Genomic DNA, 20412 nt, shown 5'->3' on the forward strand with positions numbered 1-20412 from the left:
CCACTTGCATGTTGTATTTATTTGACCTAACTCAGAACTCAGTGTGAAAACCTTTCTCTTCGGGCCAGTGTTGAGAATTATTAGAGGCAACTGTTTAATATCAGGATCTCCTGAGGTGGTAGATAACAGTTGGAATAACCAAAAAACTTTAAAGGAAAACCTAGGAAATATCATATTCTATGGAATCTAAAAGACCATGTATTGACATAGAGATAGATGAATGCCCCAAGTCATGCACATACTCAGGAAAGGTCAGAGAAGGTCCTAAGCTCTCACCCTTGTTGACCTTGAGGAGCTGTACAAAACAGGAGATGAAACATAAGGCAGAATTCTTAATTGCCTTGCCGAACACTGAAAGCACGCTCCAATATGCACACAAAGCCTCTTAGAAACGACTGGGAAACTTATTGCTTCCAAGCACTTAAGGAAATCTCTGTGTAATTATAAGATGACCATTAAGCTAACTGAGCATAAACTTCATGGTTACACAGGGCAAATAATACAAAATTAGTGGAATTAGTTCTGATAGTTTCCTAAATAACAAAAACAACAACAGCAAAGAGTGACAGTAGCCCTGGCTGGGTGGCTCAGGTGGTTGGGGCATCCTCTCTAACACCAAAATGTTGTGGGTTTGGTCCCAGTTGGGATGTGTACAGAAGGTAACAGATCGCTATTTCTCTCTCACATTGATGCTTCTGTTTCTTTCTCTCTCTCTTCATCCTCTCTCTCAAATAAATTAAAAAAATATCCTTGGGTGGAGATTAAAAACATATTATATAAAAAAAGAATGACAGTAAACCATGGGGAGAGGGTAGAATATGATTCCCAGAGATGCCACGTTATATTACTTAAAATGTCCAGTTATCAACAAAAAATTACCAGATATACATAGAAATAGGAAAGTATGTCCCATACACAGAAAACAAAAACAGTTGATAGATGCTGTCTCTGAGGAACTTACTACACAAAAACTTTAAACCAGCTATTTTGAGTATGTTCAAAGAACTAGAAGAAACCATGGATAAGTAACTAAAAGAAAATATGATCTCTGACTGGTGTGGCTCAGTGGACTGAATGACGGCCTGCAAACCAAAGGGTCTTCAGTTCGATTCCCAGTCAGGGCACATGCCTGGGTTGTGGGCCAGGTCCCCAGTGTGTGTGGGGGGGCACACGAGAGGCAACCACACATTGATGTTTCTCTCCCTCTCTTTCTCCCTCCCTTTTGCTCTCTCTAAAAATAAACAAGTAAAATCTTTGAATAAAATGAGAAAATATGAGAATGGAGTCACACCAAAATAGAGAATATCAATAAAGAGATAGATATTATAAGAAAAGAACCAAAGACTTCCGGCCAAGATGGAGGCATAGGTAGAAACACTGCACCTCCTCGCACAAACAAAAGAAGGACAACAAATTTAAAAACAAAAAATAACCACCACTGCCAGAAAATTGAACTGGAAGTCCAACAACCAAGGAGTTAAAGAAGAAACATTTATCTGTACTGGTAGGATTGGCAGAGACAGGCAGCTGAGGAGAGAGGCCTCACGGCAAAGCAGCAGCTGGCAGACTGGGCCAGGCAGTGGCTGGCAGAGTGGGCAGTCTCGCATTTGTGTGTGCATAAACCAGGAGGAACAACTGGGGAGCGAGACAGACTGCTTAACCTAGGGTTCCAGTGTGGGGAAATACAGCCTCAATACCTCTGAATGAAAAAATCTGTGAGGGTTGAGGCAGCAGGAGAGACTCCCAGACTCACAGGAGAGTTTGTTGTAGAGACCCACAGGGTCCTAGAAGGGAGACAAACTCACCCACCTATGAATTAGCACCAGAGGGGCCCAGTTTGCTGGTGGGTAGTGGAGGAGGTGACTGAAAGCTGGCAAGAACTGATAAAATGGCACTGTTCATCTTGGACCCCTCCCCCACAGATAGCACCACAATGCAGCCACATGGGTTGCCCTGTCCTGGTGAATACCTAAGGCTCTGCCCCTTACTATGTAACAGGCTGGCTGGGACAAAAAATTATGGCCCAAATGAAAGAACAGATCAAAGCTCCTGAAAAAATACAACTGAGCAATGAAGACATAGCCAACCTATCAGATGCACAATTCAAAATACTGGTAATCAGGATGCTCACAGAAATGGTTGAGTATGGTCACAAAATAGAGGAAAATGTGAAGGCTATGAAGAGTGAAATGAAGAAAAATGTACGGGGAACCAACAGTGAAGGGAAGGAAACCAGGATTCAAATCAATGGTTTGGACCAGAAGGAAGAAATAAATATTCAACCAGAAAAGAATCAAGAAACAAGAATTCAAAAAATGAGAAGAGGTGTAGGAATCTCTGGGACAACTTTAAATGTTTCAACATCCGAATCACAGAGGTGCCAGAAGGAGAAGAGGAAGAATGAGAAATGGAAAACTTACTTGAAAACATAATGAGGGAGAACTTTCCCAATCTGGCAAAGGAAATAGACTTCCAGGAAGTCCAGGAAGCTCAGAGAGTCCCAAAGAAGCTGGACCCAAGGAAATGCACACCAAGGTACATCATAATTACAATTACCCAAGATTAATGATAAAGAGAGAATCTTAAAAGCAGCAAGAGAAAACGAGACAGTTACCTACAAAAGAGTTCCCATAAGTCTATCAGATGATTTCTCAAAAGAAATCTTACAGGCAAGAAGGGGCTGGAAAGAAGTATTCCAAGTCATGGAAGGCAAGGACCTACAACCAAGATTACTCTATCCAGCAAAGCTATCATTTAAAATGGAAGGGCAGATAAAGTACTTCCCATATAAGGTCAAGTTCAAGGAGTTCATCATCACCAAGCCCTTATATGAAATGTTAAAGGTACTTACCTAAGAAAAAGAAAAAAATCAAAAATACAAACAGCAAAATGACAACAAAGTCACAACTATCAACAACTGAACCTGAAAGTACAAAAAACAAGAACAAAAATGAACTAAGTAAACAACTAGAACAGGAAAATATTCACAGAAATAGAGATCACAGGGAGTTATATCAGTGGGAAGGGAAAGGGGGAAAAATGGGGCAAAAGGTACAGGGAATAAGAAGCATAAATTGTAGGTACAAAATAGACAGAGAGAGGTTAAGAATAGTATGGGAAATGGAGAAGCCAAAGAACTTATATGTATGATCAATAGACATGAACTAAGGGTGGGGGGATATGATAGAAGAGGGGGTGCAGGGCAGAGGGTATAAAGGGGAGAAAAAATGGGACAACTGTAATAGCATAATCAATAAAACATATTTTAAAAAAACAACCAAAGTGAATTTCTGGCTTTGAAAATTGCAAATGAAAAAAATCACTTAGAAGACTCACTAGCAGGTTTGGGAGATTTAAGAAAGTATCAGTGAACTTTAAAAGAGGGCAATTAAGATTATCCTGTCTGACAAACAGAAAGAAAAAAAATGAAGAACAATGAACATAGCCTCATATAACGTGAGACACGATTAGGCATACCAGCATATGCAAAATGGAAGTTCCAGAAGAAAGGAGAGAAAGAAAAGGGTAGAGAGCATATTTGAGGACATAACGGCAGAAAATTTCCTAGATTTAATGAAAAACATTAATATATTTATCCTACAAGCTCAACTACAAGTAGAATAAAATCAGAGATCCACACCTAGATACATTATTAAAAAACTGTCAAAAGACAAAGGGATAATTTTATAAGTGTAAGAGAGAAATGACCTATCATGTAAAGGGGATCATTAACAATTAAAAGCCAATTTCTCATCATAAACCATATGGCCAAAAAGTACTAGGATTAAATATGCAAAGCACTGAAAGAAAAAGACTATCAATCAGAATTCCATGTCCAGCAAAACTAACCTTCAAAAACGAAGGAGAAATGAACACATTCACAGGTAAACACAAAACAGAGAATTCATCGCCAGCTAGCCTGCCCTGTAAGACACACTGAAAGGACTAGTTTAGGCCGAAATGAAAGGATGCTAGACAGTAACAAACCCACATGAAGAAATAAAGAACACACGTAGTAAAGGAAACAACCTAGATAAATATAAAAGACAGAATTAATGTATTTTTGTTTATAATTATTTTTTCTCCTATGGGATTTAAAGTACAAATGCATAAAGCAATTACTATTATAAATCTCTACTGACTGTCATATAATTATAAAGATGTAATTTGTGTGACAGTATGTACAATGGGAAAGGAGGGAAACAAGTAAGAGGAGTCAAGTTTTTGTATACTACTGAAATTAAGTTAATATTAAACCAAACTACATTGTTATAAATTAAAATTTTAATTGTAATCCCCAGGGCAGCCACTGAGAAAATAACAAAAATATATATTGTAAAAGAAAATAAAAGGGAATTAAAAATTGTACATTTAGGAAATATCTATTTAACAAAAAAGAATGTAGTAAAAGAACAATACAGAAAGAAAAAAAAGACACAAAGCACATGGAAAACAAACAGCAACATGGCAGTCGTAAATCCTATCTTATCAGTAATTACATTATATGTAAATAAATTAAAGACTACAACTAACAGGCCAACAGGGCAAAGTGCATAAAAAACGCAATTCAACTATGTGTTATTTACAAGAGATTCAATTTATATTCTAAGACACAAATGGGTTGGAAGTAGAATAGAAAGAGATATTTCATGCAGTTTCAATTATGGAAGATAAATTCTGGAGATCTGTTGTACAGCATGGTGATGATAATTAGCAATACAATATTGTATACTGAAACTGTGCTAATAGATCTTAAACTTTGCACCACACATGTGCGCACACACACACACACACACACACAAAGTGATAACTGGTAGAAGTGATGGATTTGTCAATAAGCTTGATTGCAGTGATCATTTTAGAGTATATACGTATATCAAAACATCAAGTTGTACATCTTAAATATATATAATTTATATGTCGATATCTCAATAAAAGTAGTAAAGCTATTTTTTTAAAGGAGAGATTCTATGCAAACAGTAACCAAAACGAAGTTAGAGAGGCTGTACAAATATCAGACAAAATAGACTTTAAAACTGTTACTAGAAACAAAAAAGGACATTATATAATGATGAAAATCAATCAAAATATAATAATTATTATAGGTATATACATGTACCTACTAACACGACCCCAAAATACATGAAACAAAATGACTGAATTGAAGGCAAAAATAGAATAAAACAATAATAGTTGGAGAATTCAACACTGCATATTCAATAATAAATATAACAACTAGACAAAAAATCAGCAAGGAAACAGAAGACCTGAACACAAATAACAACTAAATCTAATAGACATCTATAAAGCATCTACATCCAGCAACAGAATACACATTCTTCTCAAATGCCAATGCAATGTTCTGCAGCACAAACCATGTGTTAGACCATAAAGAAGTGAAACCATACACTATATGTTCTCTGACCACAATGGAATGAAATTAGATATCAATAACAGAAAGAAATTTGGGAAATTCACAAATATGTAGATATTAAACCACACACTCCTAAAAGCAGTGAATCAAAGAAGAAATCACAAGGGAAATTAGAAAATACTTTGAGATGAATAAAAAAAACACAACATACCAAAACTTATGAGATGTAATGAATACAGTGCTTAGAGGAAAATTTATAGCTATAAATGCCTATAATAAAGAAGAATGATTTTAAGTCAATAACCTAAATTTTCATCCTCAGGAAAAACCAAAACAAAAAGCAAACTAAATACAAAGCAAGCAGAAGGAAGAGAATATAAAAAAGTAAGCAAAAATAAAATTTTGATCCTTTGAAAAGATCAACAAAATTAAAAAATACTTTGTCTATACTTACCAGAAATAAAAGACAGAAGACTCAAATTACTAATAAAGGAATGATAGATGAGACACTACTATCAATCTTACAAAAATAAAAATGACTACAAAACTATAAGCAATAGAGTGCTAATAAATTAGATAACCTAGAAATGGATAATGTACTGACACTGACTCAAAAAGAAACAGAAAATCTGAAGACTTATGAAGAGTAAAGAGATTGAATTGGTAATCAAAAAATTTCCCACAAAGTGAAGCCCAGAACCATTGGATGGCTTTGCTGGTGAATTCTACCACACACTTAAAGAATTAACTGAATTTTCACAAAATCTTCCAAAAACACCAAAAGGGGGAAAACAAGTCTCAATTGATTCTATGAACTCCTAGAACAAGAAAAGATCATAAATATAGAAAACTACCAACCAATGCCTCTTATAAACATATATACAAAAATCTCCAATAAAATACTAGCAAACTGACCCAGTAAAATATAAGGATTACACACCATAACTAAGTGGGATTATCCCTGGAAAGCAAGGTTGGTTCAACACATGAAAATAAATCAATACACTATGTTAATAAACTAGGGTACAAAAACCACATGCTCATCTCAATAGACACAGAAAAAAGCACTTAACAAAATCTAACACCCTTTTATGGTAATAAATACTTGACAAGCTGGAATAAAGATAATTTCCTCAACTTGCTGAAGGGCATCATAAGCATATTTATAAGAAATATTATACTTATTGGGAACAGTTTCCCACTTACATCAGGAACAAGACAAGGATGGCTGCTTTTGCCACTTTTATTCAACATTGTATTGGAGGATCTTATCAGACAAATAGATAAGAAAAATAAATAAAAAGGCATCTATTTAGATTGAATCTAGATTAGAAAGGAAGAAGTAAAACTATCTCTATTGTAGATGACATGCTCTTGTATACAGAAAAGCCTAAGCAATCCACAAAAGCACTCTTAGAATAAAATATCTGCAGAATACACACAAAAATCAATTGTTTTTTATATACTAGCAATAAACTCCAAAAAGAAATCAAGAAAACAACTCCATTTATATTAGCAGCAAAAGAATAAAATATCTATGAATAAATTTAACAAAATAAGTGCAATACCTGTACACTGAAAATCACAAAACTTCATTGAAAAAAATTGAACAAAATAAATACTACAAAGACAAGTTCATGGATTGCAAGACAATATTGGTAAGATAGCAATACTCCCCAAATTGATCTAATATTCTATGCAACCCTACTAGCTTTTAATTTTTTAAAAGCCTCACCTGAAGACATTTCTTTCAGAGAGAGAGGAAGGGAGAGAGAGAAACATCGATCTGAGAGAGGAACATGGGTTGGTTGCCTCCCGTATGCACTCAGACTGGGAATCGAATCCACAACCCAGGCATGCACCCCAACTGGGATTCAAACCCACAACCCTTCAGCTAAAGGACTAAGCTCCACACTAGCCACAGCCCAGATGGCTTTTAGTGGAGGGGGGAAGATATTGACTAGCTGATACTAAAATTCATATGGAAATGTAAGGGACCTAGAAAGCCAAAATAATCCTGAAAAAGAGCAAGTTGAAGGTCTCATACTTCAAGATTTCAAACCTTACTACAAAGATACAGCAATCAATACAAAATGCTAAAAGTGTACAGATCAATGGAATAAAATTGAGACTCCAAAAATAAACACTACCCTTTCTGATGAGAGTGACAAGATAATACAATGAGGGAAAGAAGAGTCTTTTCAACAAATAGTGCTGGAACAGTTGAATATCTACAAGTAAAAGAATAAAGCTGGACCCTTACCACACACTATATACAAAAATTAATTGAAAATCAATTCTATATCTAAATATAAGAGCTAAAACAATTACACTCTTAAAAGAAATCATAGTAAATCTTTATGACTTAGAGTTGGACAACAGTTTCTTAGATGTGACAATAAGGCCACAGGCAATGAAAGAAAAAAAATAAGTTAGGACTTCATCAAAATTAAAAACTGTGCCCTGGCTCGTGTGGCTCAGTTGGTTAGAGCATTGTCCCCAACAATGACTGGGGACAGTTCTCTCAGGCACATGTCTAGGTTGTGGGTCTGATCCCTGGTCCAGATGTGAATGATGCCCCCTCTGGCCCCATACAGGAGGCAACCAATCAATGCTTCTCTCTTGCATCGATGTTTCTCTCTCCTTTCCCCTCTCTCTAAAAGCAATGAAAAAATGTCCTCGGGTGAGGGTAAAAAAAAATTAAAAACTACTGTGCTTCAAAGGATACATTAAGAAAGTGAACCTGGCTGGCGTAGCTCAGTGGATTGAGCGCGGGCTGGGAACCAAAGTGTCCCAGGTTCGATTCCCAGCCAGGGTACATTCCTGGGTTGCAGGCCATAACCCCCAGCAACTGCACATTGATATTTCTCTCTCTCTCTCTCTCTCCCTATCTCCCTCCCTTCCCTCTCTAAAAATAAATAAAATATTAAAAAAAAAGAAAGTGAAAAGACTAGCCATAGAGTAGGAGAAAATATTTGCAAATTATGTATTTGATAAAGGTTTGGTATCCAGAATATACAAAGAACTCTTACTACTAATCAATAAAAAGAAAAACAACCTAATTTAACAATGTACGAAGGAATTAAATAGACATTTCTCAAAAAAAAAAAGATACACAAATGACCAACAAATAACATGAAAAGATGCTCAACATCACTGGTTTTTAGGGAAATGCAAATGAAAAACACAGTGAGATAATACCACTTCATACCCAGTAATATGGCTACAATAAAAAAAAGAGACAATAACAAACATTGAGAAGATGGAGAATCAAAACCCTCCTACACTGCTGATGGGAATTTTAAATGGTGCAGCTCTTATGGAAAACAGTTTGCAAGTTTCACAAAATGTTAAACATAGAGAACCAAGTAACCCAATAATTGTACTCCTAAGTGTATACCCAGAAGTGAGAACATAGGTTTACACAAAACTTGTATACAAATGTTAATAGCAACAGTATTCATAATAGCCAAAAATGGAAACCCAAATATCCATCAACTGATTAATGGATTAAAAAATGTGGTACAATGTAATATTATTCAGCCACAAAAAGCAATGAAGAGCTGCCCTGGCCAGGTAGCTCAGCTGGTTAGAGCATCATCCCAACACACCAAGGTTGCGAGTTCGATCCCTGGTTAGGATACATACAAGTATCAACCAATAAATGCACAAATAAGGGGAACAGCAAAGTGATCTCTCTCTCTCTCTCTCCCCCTCCCTCCCTCTCTTTCTCTTCCCCCTCCCTCCCTCCCCACCCTTCCTCTCTTGCCCACAAATCAATAACCACAAATCAATAAATAAAAACTGAAAAAAAAAGCAATGGAGTACTAATACATGCTACAGTATGGATGGAACTTGAAAGCATTATGCAAGGTAAAAGAAGCCATTTGTGAAAGGCCACCTATGATTCCACTTATATGACAACTCTAGAAAGAGGAAATCCATATAGATAATGCAGATTAGTGGTTGCCAGGGGCTAAGTGAATGACTACTAATGAGTACAGGGTTTGTTTTGAGGGTGTGCAAAATATTCTTGGTATTGGTGTGATGGTTCACAAACTTGTAGATATACCAAGAAAGCAATGAATTGTGTACTTTAAAATGGTGATTTTATGGTATGTGAATTATATCTTGTTTTTAAAAGAGACACACAATGAGCTATTAGTAGGGGAATCCAATGTAGAATGCCTGTAAAGCAGCCTATGTAATTAAAAACAGTATCTGGATGGATGAAAGGACAGGCAGACAACTTAACTCTGCCCCATCAATCTGTGGACTGTTAAGGAATGCTTCTTTAATGATATCATTTCAAATTAGAGTTGTTAGGAGCTAAATAAACACTATATCTAGTTTATCACCTTAAAAATCAATGCCCTGGCTGGTGTAGCTCAGTAGGTTGAGCACCAGCCCGAGAAGCAAAGGGTAACTGGTTTGATTCCCAGTCAGAGCACATGCCTGGGTTGCAGGCCAGTAGAGGGTGTGCGAGAGGCAACCGCACATTAATTTTTCTCTCTCTCTCTGTTCCTCCCTTCCTTCCCATCTGTCTAAAATAAATAAATAAAACCTTTTTTAAAAAGTTGCCAATAATTCTGAATATCCTTGAAAAGATAATGAAATATATATAGTGAAAAGAAAGGGAGAGAAGAAAAAGGAAATTCTCTTTAGGTTATTCTACAGCCTTCAAGTTTTGGAGAGTGGTTGAGGATCAAAGAACTAGTTTAGATACTTTGTAGGAATCAAGGGCATTTCTGTACATCAACAATGAAATATCAGAAACAGAAACTAGGAAAAAATCCCATTTATTATAGCAACAAGAAGTATAAAGTACCTAGGAATAAACTTAACTAGGGAGGCAAAAGATCTGTACTCAGAAATCTACAGAACACTGAAAAAGGAAATTAAGGAAGATACAAATAAATGGAAGCATATACCATGTTCATGGATTAGAAGAATTAATGTCATTAAAATGTCTATTATCCAAAGCAATCTATAGATTCAACACAATTCCTATTAAAATACCAATGGCTTATTTCACAAATCTAGAACAAATATTTCAGAAAGTTATATGGAATCAAAAAAGACCCTGAATAGCCTCAGTAGTCTTGAAAAAGGAGAACAAAGTAGGAAGAATCACAATATGTGATATCGAACTACACTACAAGGCCACTGTAATCAAAGCAGTCTGGTACTGGCATAAGAACAGATACATAGATCAATGGAACAGAATAGAAAGCCCAGAAATAAACCCATGTTTTATGGTCAATTAATATTTGACAAAGGGAGCAGAAGCATACAATGGAGTAAAAATAGCCTCTTCAATAAATGGTGTTTGGAAAACTGGACTGGTACATGCAAAAAAAAAAAATTGAAACTAGCCAGCAACTTGCACCATACAACAGGATGAACTCGAAATGGACAAAAGACTTAAATATAAGCCATGACACCATAAAAGTCCTAGAGGAAAACATAGGCAGGAAAATTTCAGATATCCTATGCAGCAATACTTTTGCTGATATATCCCCTATGAAAAGGGATATAAAGGAAAAAATAAACAAACAGGACTATATCAAATTAAAAAGCTTCTGCACAGCAAAAGAAACCATCACCCAAATGAAAAGAGAACCAACCATATAGGAGAACATACTTGCCAATGACACCTTGTACAAGGGTTTGATCTTCAAAATATATAAAGAACTCATATGATTCAACTCTAGAAAGTCAAACAATCCAATTAAAAAATGAGCCCTGGCTGGTGTGGCTCAGTGGATCAAGTGCCGGCCTCTTAAGCAAAGGCTCACCAGTTTGATTCCTAGTCAGGACACATGCCAGGGTTGGCGGCCAGGTTCCCAGTAGGGGGCACATAAGAGGCAACCACATATTGGTGTTTCTCTCCCTGTCTTTCTCTCTCCCTTCCTCTCTCTAAAAATAAATAAATAGAATCTTTTTTTTTAAATGGGCAAAGGACCTAAATAGATACTTCTTCAAGGAGGAGGCACAGATTGGCCACAGTCATATGAAAGCATGCTCAACATCACTACCATCAGAAAGATGCAAATTAAAACCACAATGAGATATCACCTCCCATTGGTCAGAATGGTTATCTTTAATAAATCAATAAACAACAAGTGCTGGTGAGGTTGTGGAGAAAAGGGAACCCTAGTACATTGTTGGTGGGACTGCAGACTGGTGCAGCCACTGTGAAAAATAGTATGGGATTTCCTCAAAAAACTAAAAATGGAACTGCCTTTTGACCTAGCAATTCCACTGCTGGGAATATACCCTAAGAATCCCAAAACATCCATTTTAAAGAACTTATGCACCCCTTTGTTCACAGCAGCACTATTTACAATAGCAAAGTGCTGGAAACAGCCTAAGTGCCCATCAGTAAAGAAATGGATTAAAAAACTGTGGTCTATTTACACAATAGAATACGACACAGTAGAAAAAAGAAGGAACTCCTACATTTTGCGACAGCAGATGGAATTGGAGAGCATTATGCTAAATGAAACAAGCCAGTCAGTGAAAGACAAATACCATATGATCTCACCTATAGGAGGGACATAATGAACAAAATAAATTAATGAGCAAAATAGAACCAGAGGCAGGGAAGTAAGGAACAGGCTGACAGTGACCATAGGGGTAGGAGGAAGGGGATAAGGGTGGAAAGAAGGAGAAGGAACTAGTCAAGAGACCTGTATGAATGACCCATGGACATGGACAACAGAGTGGGGATTGACTGTGGGAGGAAAGGGTGAGCTGGGTGGAGGGGGGCAAATAGGGAAAAATTGGGACAGCTGTAATAAAGTAACAATAAGATTTTTTATTATATATTTTATTGATTATGCTATTACAGTTGTCCCATTTCCCCCCCTTTATTCCCCTTCGCCCTGCACACTGCCTCCCACCCACATTCCCTCCCCTCTCTTTAGTTCATGTCCATGGATCATACATATAAGTTCTTTGGCTTCTACATTTCCTATACTATTCTTAACCACCCCCTGTCTATATTCTACCTACCATTTATGCTACTTATTCTCTGTACCTTTTCCCCCTCTCTCCCTCCCACTCTCCCATTGATAACCCTCCATGTGATCTCCATTTCTGTGGTTCTGTTCCTGTTCTGGTTGTTTGCTTAGTGTGTTTTTGTTTTAGGTGTGGTTGTTAATAATTGTGAGTTTGTTGTCATTTTATGGTTCATCTTTTTTATCTTTTTTTCTTAGACAAGTCCCTTTCACATTTCATATAATAAGGGCTTGGTGATGATGAACACCTTTTTAACTTCACCTTATTTGAGAAGCACTTTATCTGACCTTTCATTCTAAATGAAAGCTTTGCTAGATAGAGTAATCTTGGATGTAGATCCTTGCCTTTCATGACTTGGAATACTTCTTTCCAGCCCCTTCTTACCTGTAAGGTCTCTTTTGAGAAATCAGCTGACAGTCTTATGGGAACTCCTTTGTACACAACTGTCTCCTTTTCTCTTACTGTTTTTAAGATTCTCTCCTTCTCTTTAATCTTGGATAATGTAATTATGATGTGCCTTGGTATGTTCCTCCTTGGGTCCAACTTCTCTGGGACTCTCTGAGTTTCCTGGACTTCCTGGAAGTCTATTTCCTTTAGCAGATTGGGGAAGTTCTCCTTTATTATATGTTCAAATAAGTTTTCCACTGGTTGCTCTTCCTCTTCTCCGTCTGGCACCCCTATGATTTGGATGTTGGAATGTTTAAAGATGTCCTGGAGGTTCCTAAGCCTCTCCTCATTTTTTTGAATTCTTGTTTCTTCATTCTGTTCTGGTTGAATGTTTCTTTCTTCCTTCTGGTCCAAATTGTTGATTTGAGTTCCACTTTCCTTCCCATCACTATTGGTTCCCTGTACATTTTCCTCTATTTCATTCAGCATAGCCTTCATTTTTTCATCTAATTCGTGACCATATTCAACCAATTCTATGGGCATCCTCATTACCAGTGTTTTGAACTATGCATCTGATAGGTTGGTTATCTCTTTGTCACTTAATTGTATTTTTTCTGGAGCTTTGATTTGTTCTTTCATTTGGGCCATTTTTTTTTTCTTGGCACACCTGAGCCACGAAAGGTTAAGTGCCTAAGGCAGGTTCTGCTGAAAGGACCGATGCGCCTAACTGACTTGGAATGTGCAGGTAAAAATGCTGGAATAACTCATCCCAGTGTAAAAAGTCTATCTGCATCCACACAACTGTGGTTCCTTAGAAGAAAGTACGTTCTCAATGGAAGGGATCACAGCTGTTTTCAAGATCTTTTTTTTTAGAAAAGCTAATCTGTCCCCCTGTGACCCCCCAAAATAAGAAAAAATAGTTAATCTACCACAAGCCACTTTCTCTAAATCTATAAAACAGCTATTTTTATTTCTATCATAAAGCAAAATAAGATTTTCTCAAATAATTTGGCTTTACAAAATTGAGCTGGTTAAAAAAATTGAGCTGGTCAATGAACAGGACATTATAATGATAAAAATATTTACAAATGGATGCTCTGACCAATTAATCTAATCTTTTTAGGCTTATGCTATTATAGGTCAAATTCAAGAAGGGCTTATTTTAATATCAGTAGACATCAACAAAGAGGTAAATTGGAAAAATGCAAAAAAAACCCACAAAAACCTTCTCCAACAATTATTACATTCAATACATTCATTCAAATATTTATAGAGAGCCTGCTCTAGGTTACAAGCTTCTTCAGGAAATTCAGTGTGTTTCTGCATAAGGGAAACCATCCTTTTTTCCACTCCAATTTTTTATTGTGGTAAAATACACATAACATAAAATTTACTATCTTAATCATTTTTAAGTGTATGGTTCAGTGGCATTACATACACTCACATTGTTGTGCAACCATCATCACCTCTGGAACTTTTTCATCTGCCCAAATGAAACTCTATACTTATTTAACAATAACCTGCATTCCTCCCTCCCCGCAGCCCCTGGCAACCACTATTCTACTTTCTGTCTCTGTGAGTCGGACTTCCCAAAGTACCTCATTTAAACAGTCATACAGTATTTGTCTTATTGTGACTGGTTTATTTCACTTAGCATAATGTCCTCTAGGTTCAACCATATTGTAACATGTGTCAGAACTGCACTCCTCTGGAAGGCTGAATAATAGTCCACTGCATGTGTAGACCACATTTTGTTTATCCAGTCATCTGTCAACAGACACTTGGGCTGCTTCCACATTTTAGCTGCCGTGAATAATGCTGCAATGAACAGGGATGTACAGGGGTGTCATCTTTTGTCAAGGAGATAACCAAATAACCACTGTAATGCACAATGTATGCACAACTAGTTTTGTACTTGTGATACTCATTCTTTGGTCTCAGGTTTGCTTACGTACTAACATTTGTTGGTTTGTTTCTTATTTTCTTTGCCATTTCATTAACATTTTCATTAATTTCTAAAACCAAGTTGAGGAAAACTAAATCAGACTACCTTATATACTTAAGTATTAAATAACAATAACATATAAAAATAGACTCCCCTGCCCCAATTAAATGCAAGTAAAAATCCACCAAAATATATAAAATAAAAGTTTACATTAGGTACGAGTTATATTTCTGAAATTACCTCTTTTCATCCTTCTTTATCTAAACAGAAGGAACCAGACAACTATCCTTTCTTGCCCATATTCTCATCTGAACACATGCTGAAATGCCCACCATCTCAAAAATAATCATCTCTTGATCACCTCTCTTTTACTACCTTCCCACTAATGTCTTTGAATATCCTTGAAAAATACATCTACTTTGTTATGAGTAAATGAGAAAGGGGGAAAGAGGATATAATTGCATCTATTGTATATAAATCTCACTTTAAAATGAAATTTTTAGGGATTCAACTAAAAAGATTTCTCAGTCATCTTTTTAAATCAAATCATATTTTTTTACTGAGTATAACAAACTGAAGATATACCCTGAAGGATCGATCATTTGGAGGGTTCCAGGACTTTAAAATTATACACTTAAAACCTTAATATGACAAAGTACAACTTCCTAAAATAATTCCTTAAAATAAGTCACAAAGCACAAAAACTACAGAGCAGTGATCTCAAGCTGGAGCATGCATCAGAACATATGGAGGGCTAGTGAAAACTCAGAGACCTTGGCACAACCCCTAAGGTTTTTGATTATTAGGTGTAGGACAGAGTCTAAGAATTTACATTTCTAGCAAGTTCCTAGAAGACATTGCTGCTGACCACCCTAGGACTGCACTTTCAAGTGCCTGTTACATCCCAACAGGAGCACTTTCTCGTAAGACTCAACCCATGTAGAAGCTGTGTGCTCCCTTTAAATTAACTTTAAAAACTCATCTTTAGCTGTTCCTCCTGAAAGAAATTACTGTGGATGATATTATTTTTTATTTAGTAGTTTTTAGTCAATCTCTTAAATAAATCCTTTCTGGAAGAAAATTTTTAGTTCTCCTGCAAGAGAGCCAGCTCTCAAAAAAAAAAAAAAGAAAGAGATTATTATTCTGAGTGACTTTTATCATATATAAATTTTGGTTCAGCAAGTTTCTTTGAATTTTGGAACTAAGAATTATACAAGCACATATTTGGCAGGCAAGTTCCATTGAGAAAAATCAGGAACTTGACTATGTTAAATTATTTCATACGTTATTCTCTACCTCCATCTGCACAGCTCTTCAGGTCACTGCCATAAACTAGCAGCTGTTGGCTGGAAATAGCCTGGACACAGGTTTGATTTGATTCATGTTGTATTTGGGTGGAAAACATGCTTGAACCAACATTTAAACTCAGATGCTTTCCCATTAAAATTCAGATTTCCACCTACTCTTTAAAAAAATCAGAAAATCTGGCAATATTATTCCCAAATTTCTGCAAGTCGACAATTAGCCAGAGTTGGGCTGCAGCTGCCCTTTGTAGAGAATTTGAGCTCTAGCTGGCCACAGCTCCCATTCATTCCCCTTGTCTTCAACCTAGTCCTCTCAAGTCATTTATTTACCAGCCTAGCATTTTGTGTATTTGGGTACCCAATATAAGGGGGAACAGATAGAAGAGTCTCAATTTCAAAGAGAACATAAACACTTGCTTACATTAGGTGTAGCATAGGTAAGTTTCTTTCGACTCAGTCTCTCATGGCCTGAGGTTGTTAAGTTGTGTGATCTACCAGTGGGCCACCTCTCCTCTTTGGAAATTCTCATGTTGGAAAACTTCAGGCTGGGATGAGCATGCCCTGAAAAGCTGTGTGTCAGGGAGAGATGTGTCAGGTTGAGACCCTCCCTGTCTGCAAAAAGAACAGTGTAAATGATGAGCATGCCTGCAAAAACCTGCATGCATCATGCCTATTTGTCACTTTAATCTTTTTTTTTGTTGTGAAATAACACAGACAAGTAAATTTAATACATAGCTTAAAATATTGTAGCATGAATGAACCTCTGTATAACTCTCACCTAATCAAGAATATCAGCACGTCAAAGTCCCTACAAAGCCAGTCACTATGCCCTGCTTGCCTGAGATTCTCCCTTGTGTGATAATCACCTCCGTACTCTTCTCTATAATTTTTCCACCTGAACCTGCTTCCCTTAGTTCTGCCTGTTTCTGAATGACAAATTTAAACATTTATTCTTTCCTATCTGACTTGTAAAAATCTGATAATATTAAGACACATGTTGATTGTGTCTTCTTTTTCCTCTTGATCAGCCTCACCGAAGGTTTATCAACTTTATAAGGCCTTTCAAGAGTCGACCTTTGGCTTTGTTGATCTTCCTTCTGCTCTTTTCAGTAAATTCTGCTTTCTATTTGTATTTACTGTGTTGCTTTTCTGACTTTTGAGATACACACTTGCTCATTAATTTTGGACCTTTTCTCTTTTAAGGCTATCCATGTTCCTATTCTGTACTGCTTTATCTGCATTCCATACAGACATACCTAGTTTTATTGTGCTCCACTTTACTGCACTTTGCAGATACTGCATTTTCTTACAGGATGAAGGTTTGTGGCATCCCTGATCAGATGACAGTTGGCATTTTTTAGCAATAAAGCATTTAAAATATTTTTAATTAAAAAATTTAATCCTCACTCGAGGATATGTTTTCATTGAATTTTAGAGAGAGAAAGGGGGAGAGAGAGAGAAAGAGAAACATTGATCAGTTGCCTCTCATATGCACCCCAAACTGGGGATCAAACTACAACCTAGATATGGGCTTTGACCGTAAATCGAACCCACCACCTTTTGGTGTACAGGATGATACTCCAACCAACTGACCCACTCAGCCAAGGCAGCAATAAACTATTTTTAATTAAGGTATGTACATTTTGGGGGGCATAATGCTATTGTACACTTAAGAGACCACAGTATAGTGTAATCATAACTTTTATATACACTGGAAAACCAAACAATTCATGTGACTCACTTTATTGAGAGACTCTCTTTATTGGCTATGGTCTGGAACCAAACCTGCAATATCTCTGAGGTATGCTTGTAACTTTTTATATCAAACAATTTTTTATTATTCATGTAAAATATTTATTTTATTATATCTTCTTTAATCATGAGTTTAGAGTGATATATTTGAATTTCCAAACATGTGGACGATTTTCTAGTTATCTGTTTATTACTGGTTTCTAGCATAATTACACTAGAATCAGAGCACATATTCTGTATATTTGTTTCCTTTTTTAATTTTTTAAAAGATTTTATTTATTTTTAGAGAGAGGGGAAGGAAGGGAGAATGAGAAGAAGAGAAACAGCAATGTGTGGTTGCCTCTCATGTGCCCCATACTGGGGACCTGGCCCACAATCCAGGCATGTGCCCTGACTGGGAATCGAACCAGTGACCCTTTGGTTCACAGGTTTGCACTCAATCCACTGAGCCCCACCAGCCAGTGCTGCGTTCTGTATAGTTTTAATCTTTGAAATTTGTTGAGACTTGCTTAATGATCAGTATACAGTAAATTCTTGTAAAAATATCACATATATTTGTGAAAAGAATGTGTATTTCACAGTTGGTGCAGTGTGTCCAGTAGAATATGCTTATTGACTATGTTAGCAAAATTTTCAAAAACCCTTACTAATTTTTTGGTATGCTTTTGAGAGATAATAAAGTATACATTGGTCTCTGCCCCATCCCTGGCAAAGAGATCCTAAAAAAAACCCCTTGTAATTTCCTAAGAACACTAGGAGCATCTCTTATTCTAACATTTGGTCCTTGATCCCAGTTCCTAACACAGGGCTCCTGAAAACCTTGGAATTCCTAAGTAATAGAGTGTCATCTGTTCTGCAAAGCAACTCGGGGTGGCTCCTGGATATGGGCTGGTCAACAGAATGATCAAGTCATGATTAGAAGCCATTCTCTTGAGAGGGGCTGAAAAGGAAGCAAATGATCGCTCATGCCTACATGACAAAGCCTCCATACAAATTCCAAAAGTACCAGATTTAAAGAGATTCTTGGTTGGTAAACACATGGAGATTCAAAGAGTGGCACAGTTTGGAGAGGGCATGGAAATTCCACACCCTTCCCCATGCCATGCTCTATGCATCTCTTCCATTTGGCTGTTCCTGAGTTATATTCCTTTATAGTAAACTGGTGATCTAGTGAGTATAATGTTCCTCTCAGTTCTTTGAGTCACTCTTGCAAATTAATCAAACCTAAGGAGGAAGGGGATCATGGGAACTTCTGATTTATAGCCAGCTGGTCAGAAGCACATGTGATAACCTGGGTTGTGCTGGCATCCATGTGGTGGGGCAGTACTGTAGGACTGAGCCCTTCCAGGAGTGTCGAACTCATTTTCACTGGGGGCCACATCAACCTTGCAGTTGCCTTCAAAGGGCCGAATGTAATTTTAGGTCTGTATAAATGCAACTATTCCTTAATAGTTAAGTGAGAGCTCAGCTGCTGCCTGCCATGTAGAAACAAGGTGCCTGGCCAGATAAAACAAGGCAGAGGGCCAGACTTGGCCCGCGGGCCTTTTGTTTGCCACATATGCCTTAACCTATGGGATCTGATGATATGTCTGGGTAGATAGTAACAAAATTGAGTTACATTGTAGGATAGCTGGCTGGTGTCACAGAGAATTGCTTGGGGTGGAGAAAAACACTATTGGTGACCAGAAGTAAAATGTTCTGCATGAGTAGTAAAGGAGATACACAGGAGCGAAACATAGTAGGAAAGAACTGGGTTTTTCCCTACATAGAAAGGAAAAAAAAAAACTGTTGTTTTTTTCCCCCATTGCAGCTTCTTTCATCAATCACTGAGAAAGATTTGTTAAAATTTTCCACTGTGGTTATGGATTGTCTATTTATACTAATAATAGTTCTATAAGATTTTGTTTTGTATATATTTTAATCCTGTTATTAGGTATACAGAAATTTACTATTCTATCTTCCTGATAAATTAAACCCTATCATTAAGATAATAGTAAGAGTTCTGGCCAAGATGGAGATACAGGTAGAAACTCTTCGTTCTCATCTTCTCACAACCAAAAGGAGGATAACAACCAATCTAAAATCAATAAAGAACCAGAAGTGCCAGAAAATCAAACTGCATGGAACTCTGACAACCAAGGAATTAAAGAAAAAATCAACCAGAACAACCAGACCAGTAAGGTCACGGACCTCGCGGGCCAGTTCAGAAAAACAGAGGTGAGGTGGTAGACCTGGTGGATGGGGCTGACTTAAGGGGAAACTGAGACTCAGAGTTGACTGTGGACTATGGCTGTTGCCACAGTGGGAGAAACTCCAAGTCTCACATGAGAGTCCCTTGGAAAGTGCTCTAGAGATGAGCAAGAGAGCTGCCTTGCTCCCTCTCTGGGCCATCCCCCACAGGCAGCACCACACAGGACTCAAAGAACTTATATTGTACAATCCATGGACATGAACTAAGCGGGGGGAATGCTGGAGGATTGGGGGTGGGCAGGGTGGATAAAGGGGTAAAAATTGGGAAAACCATAATAGCGTAATCAATAAATACTTAAAAAAAATCCTCAACTGAGAAAAAGAAGTTAACAGTAATACATAGTAATGCTTTTTGTCTTAAAGTCTATTTTATCTGA

The 20412-nt window shown here is 36.9% G+C and overlaps 1 protein-coding gene across 3 annotated transcripts in view; it reads right to left on the minus strand.

The window, feature by feature from the left end:
* The window catches only part of ATG7 (autophagy related 7), a 284196-nt gene that overhangs the window by 134514 nt on the left and 129270 nt on the right, over nucleotides 1–20412 (minus strand). The window lies entirely within an intron of this gene.

This window comes from Phyllostomus discolor, chromosome 7 (assembly GCF_004126475.2).
Source record: "Phyllostomus discolor isolate MPI-MPIP mPhyDis1 chromosome 7, mPhyDis1.pri.v3, whole genome shotgun sequence".
Classification (NCBI taxonomy): Eukaryota; Metazoa; Chordata; class Mammalia; order Chiroptera; family Phyllostomidae; genus Phyllostomus; species Phyllostomus discolor.